The 5235-nt window shown below is 49.0% G+C and overlaps 1 pseudogene; it reads left to right on the top strand.

Moving 5' to 3' along the window:
- The first annotated feature begins 4416 nt into the window (after positions 1-4416).
- On the top strand, positions 4417-4514 carry LOC136390129 (small nucleolar RNA U3; annotated as a pseudogene).
- The last annotated feature ends 721 nt before the right edge of the window (positions 4515-5235 follow it).

The raw sequence follows: 5235 nt of genomic DNA, 5'->3' as shown, positions 1-5235 counted from the left end.
TTGCTTCTCCACCCCCCCCTCCTTCCTCTCTGTCTCTCTCTCCCCCTCCCGCAGCCAAGGCTTCATTGGAGCAAAGATGGCCCGGGCACTGGGGATGGCTCCTTGGCCTCTGCCTCAGGCGCTAGAGTGGCTCTGGTCGCCGCAGAGCCATGCCCCTGAGGGGCAGAGCATTGCCCCCTGGTGGGCAGAGCATTGCCCCTGGTGGGCATGCCGGGTGGATCCCGGTTGGGCGCATGCGGGAGTCTGTCTGACTGTCTCTCCCCGTTTCCAGCTTCAGAAAAATACAAAAAAAAAAATATGCTGAGAGCTTACCTGTGGAAGAAGACAGCAACAAGGGGTGATCCTGCAGCCACTGTAGAGTGAGGGCTGGAACATCTGATGAAGCCAGCTTGCAGGTGTCCTTCCTCAGGGGAGCAGGCAATCCCAAACCAAAGCAAAGCCAGCCTAGAAAACTCAAGTCTGGTCCACACCCAAATTCATATCCTGGGAAACTTTGATGTAGCAGAGCATTTGGTCCACCTGGGTCCTAAACCAGAGAAAACCATTTTGGGTGAAGTGGAAGACCCCAGAAACAAAGTCTCCCAGTTTAGGGAATAAAGGGATCAAAGTCCTCAGGAGGGTCAGGACACCAAGGAGAGGCAGGGCAGAAGAGCCATAGCTACAGGTGAGTTTAAAGTAAGCACTCAGACTTTGGGAGACAGCCAGCAGATCACTCTGGACACCACTCCCTGGAAAGGAGCAGCTTCAAATGGACCCAACCTATTATTGACTCTCAGTGTTTCAGGACCCAAAAAGGCTAAGCTTGCAAGGAGTAGACATCATTTGGGCAGTGAGTATTGGCACTCACACCCTACTGTGACCTTGAAAATTGCATTATTGCTATAGTAGAAGGTGCGTGGGGCCCTGCTGTGGGTGTCCTACTGCACCTGCAGCCTAACTGTCTCTACCCCAGGACTTCTGAGAGAGGAAAATAAACCCTTTCTCTATTTGAGCCAATTTGCAGTTCAATCGAGTCTTAAGTATCTCCATGGAATCCTAACTGCTGAGCCACCCCATGCAACAACCAATCTCAGCTATGCGGATGACAGCTGGCCCACCTGCTCTGAGTGCCCACGCAAGTGTCAGTGAGATCCAAGGGCCACCCTGGGCCAGCAGCCCAGGTCCCATTGTCCCCTCCCTTCCCCCCACCACAGGCCAGCAGATGAGCTCGATGGGGCCTGGCTTCTGTGTTTTGTTTTCACCAGGAGAAATGAGGGATGCTATGTGGCCCATCTAGGGGGACAAGGGGCGCCGAAGCTGGAGCTGGAGTGGTGGAGGAGGCCAGAGCGCGCAGGAGTGGTGAGCAAGAGATGAAGTGGATAAATACAGAACAGAGGCCCTTTCAAGAAAATGCACTGCATATGCCGAGATGTAAAGATTGTTGCCATGGCAATAAGGGCTTGGGGCTGGGACAGCAGAAGCACTGGCCATGAACAAGTGTATTGAAAATGAACTGCAAAAAGATGCCATACCCGGACAGAGGCTCTGGCAGCCGTGGGAACCCTGGCCCCCTTCCCTCCCACCACCAGCTTGGACTTCTCTGACCACAGAATGAAACTCTCAAAGCCAAGCAGGGCACAAGACAGCTGCCCCCGCCCTCCGGGCCTTTCAGTGAGTCCAGTATTGTCTTCCCTTTGTTTGGAAAAGGGGCAGCCAGCCAGAGAAATTAAAGAATGTTCTCCCACCCACAGAGCTGGCCTCTGGTCTGGCTTCTCCTGAGCCTACAGTTTGGAAGAGGGACCCCTCTGCTGGGGCACTGGTGTAAGGAGCCATGTTCTTCATGCCTTCTTCTTTACCTGTCCACTTTATCTGTGCTGGAGCCCCGAGGTATGGCAGATTGTGTGACAGGGGTCAAAACCTTCCACACCAACTCACAGTGTGCAGGAAAAATACACCACCCTTAATTTTCTAGAACTGCTTTGAATGTGTCCTGATGCCCCTGTTCCTGTTCAAGGCTTGGGGGGTGGGGGTCACTGGGGCCAGGTGACAGATCAGGGGGCTTAAGTTTACCTGGTAGAGGAAATTCAGGCTGGTTATTTTCAAATTGTCTTTTCCGGATAACTGTGTTTCTTGGAGGTAAATGTCCGGTCTTCAGGGTTTGTCTCCTGCCCTCTCTCTGCCCTACCTGGGACTGTGTTAGGGAAGTGGCCACCTCTGCAGGCAGTGAGGACAGACTGAGGATGGCGTGTGTGCTCCCTGGACCCTGCAGTCCTCCTCAGCGATATTCCTTCGGTAGCATCCCTGCACATCTCACTAGCATTTGCTTCTCAGGTCTGCTGTGGGGAGGCTGTGGTTAGTCCCTCACTCACTGTGTACCCCTCTCTCTGTTCTAGGCCCATTTCTGCCTCCTCTAAATATCAGCCATGTACATTAGACAGCCCCAGCTGTGGCCGCCACCCCACCACCTCTGCTGCAGGGTCACCTCACCTTCCCACTACAGCTCCTCAGCGGCTCCTACTCCAGCTCTCAGTGCCCTACAAAACCACATGCTTCTCAACCCTCCCTCTCTCTTAAAAAAAAACAAAAAAACAAAACAAAACAAAACAAAACAGATTTCTCCCATGAATTCTGATCTAATCAAATTAGGTAGAGGCTATTAAAAGAGCACCCACATAGTGACCGGCAATGGGGTGCTAATGAATGCACTGTGCCTCTAGTCTGGGATGGGGACAGGGCTCCATAGCGCTGAAGGAAGTATGTGGAGAGGTGCAGACAGGGACAAGGGTGACACTGATGGCTTGGCTGCCTGCAGGGACCCTGTCCTCCTCTTTCCCATTTTGGTGGGGAAAAAAAAACAAGAAGCTCGATTTCATTCAATTTAAAGGAGCCATAGGTACCTGGGAGCCATTTCAGATCCTTTTGAAAGAAAACAGTTAGGAAGAATAATTAACAAACAAAAGACCAAAGGGAGAAAGAGCAGAAGGGCACAGGATTCCAAGTCAGAAGTTCGGGGTCCAAATTCATATGCTGTCAGCTACATCTTTACATTGCTTGGATCACTGAGCAGCTCTGAGCTATAAAAGGAAGGAGTAGCACATTTGTACAGGGTTTGAAAAGCAGGTATGATCACGTGTACCAAACTTTCTTCCCACTGCAGGCTATAAGTGGGGTCAGAGAACTCCAGTCGCCTTATGAACCTGTTGCTCCTCACCAGACAGAGAGGTAGGAATTAAGACGAGATTAAAATCCAGTGATTTACCAGGAGCCGGAGTTTGTATCATTTCAAACCACTCTCAGCAACTCCATCCAGCTGATAAAAACGATAATCATGTCAAAGCCTTTTCTGATGTTAAGCATACATAAATATTTCAGAATCGAGAACATCACAAGCAGCCAATTCCTTAAAACCTCCTCCACATGGACTGCAGCTAGGAAAAGAGGTGGTTAAGGTATGAATTTGTCTTAAAACATTAGAATGTAATGAAGTTACCCACAGCCTCCTAATCTTTCACAGTACTGTATATGGGCTTTTGATTTGCCTGCTCCCTGTAAATTTGCTGAGTGACAGGCTCATAAAAAACAAACAAACAACAACAAAAAAAACAAAAGCAAAGCACTAAGCATTTTCAAAGATAACTAAAGTCAGCATTTTGACTGTAATCCTGCATGCAGACCTGCTCTCTCCATGAGTCCCGGTTGTGCTGACAGACCTGCCACCTGAGCCTTGCCTTCTAATGACCATTTCCTCCCTGCGACACTTCCCACTCTGCGGACAATTTCTCTTCCTGGCCTGTCCTCTTACCCCATCTGAACTGCTCCAGGGAATGCCCCTTCCACCTGCCCCCTCTTGCCTTCCGAGCCAAGCCATCAGGTTGGTTCTTGTCCATTCAGATGCCTGCCTGGCTGACTCAGACCCAGCCTGTCCCACCAGACACATCCTGACCCAAACATGGGCCAAGCCATTCCAGGTACTCGGAATACCTATAAACTGATCAGGAAACAGAACTTTCCTGGGATTATCAGGAAGAAATATTAATTAATATGGAGCCTTTAGCTTGGAAAAAAGTTGCAAGCAACTCTATGCAAAACCAGAGCTAGAGTTAGCAAGCAGACTGATGCCTTGCTTAAGGTGATCTGGTCTCTTCCTTAAGAGAAGAAGATTCCTTTTCATAGATTCTCCACCCCCACTCCCCCACCGCCAGTCTCTCTCTCCTTCTCCTTTTCCCCCTCTTTGTCCCATTCTCCCGTTTTTCCTTCCTAAGACTAAGCAATGGCAAGATGAACTCAATTTGCTGGATTCCATCTGCAAGTCAAACAGAAGCTCTGGAGACAAGCCCTTGCGCAAGTGCGCGCGCGCGCGCGCACACACACACACACACACACACACACAGAAAAGATACAACAAGGAAAGATGGGCTTTTAAAGTGTATCTACTGGAAGACTATACTTTCAGGGATCATTTCTATAGTTTGTTAAAGTGTATCTACTGGAGCCAGAAGATAGGACCAAAATTAGGTTGAAAAAATTTATCTAATACCCACAGCTGGGGCTTCAGTTACTGCCAATGTGCAGATAGGTGATTCAAGAGTTTTCCTCTCCAGCCCCTGCTCTGAGCTCACTACTGTCCACCATCTGCCACTTGACACCAATATGATCTCAGAGTGACCAGTCCAAAGTTATACTTGTTCTTTCACCCCAATTTAATCCTCCTTCTGGGTTTCTATTTGACTCATCCTCGTGTACATACCAGATATCTGAAAGGATTTTGGGGCTCTTTCCTCCCTTCCTTCCTCTTTCTTTCCTTCCTTTTCTTCCTGTCTATGGGAAGCATGTTCAACCTGTTACCAAGTCCTGCTGAGTTTCCCTAAACAGCTCTTGAAACAGCTAACTCCTCTGCACTCACATACATACCTCCCCCGTCCAAGTGGCAGCCATTTCTCATCTGGACTGTTACAAAAACCTCCATCACATGTCTTTCTGCAGCCAGTGGGGATTCCCTCCATTCCACAGTGGGTATGTAGCTATATCATCTTTTCAGAACATAAATCTGATCACATTTTACATAAACACACATATTTAAGAGCCCACTTTAGTCTAATAACAATAGCTTCTTATTATTTGTAATATAAAGACCAAAATCCTGAATAGGACCTGGGGAGTCCAGTCCCTACAGGGGACAGAAACTTCTGCCTCATCTCTTCTCACACCATGTTCCTCCCTTTCAGCTCTGAGCACCCCCGCCTTCTTTTAGCTCCT

The sequence above is a fragment of the Saccopteryx leptura genome, chromosome 1 (genome assembly GCF_036850995.1).
Source record: "Saccopteryx leptura isolate mSacLep1 chromosome 1, mSacLep1_pri_phased_curated, whole genome shotgun sequence".
Taxonomy (NCBI): Eukaryota; Metazoa; Chordata; class Mammalia; order Chiroptera; family Emballonuridae; genus Saccopteryx; species Saccopteryx leptura.
Note: the sequence above shows the minus strand (reverse complement) of the source record. Positions and strands in the feature narration are given on the sequence as shown.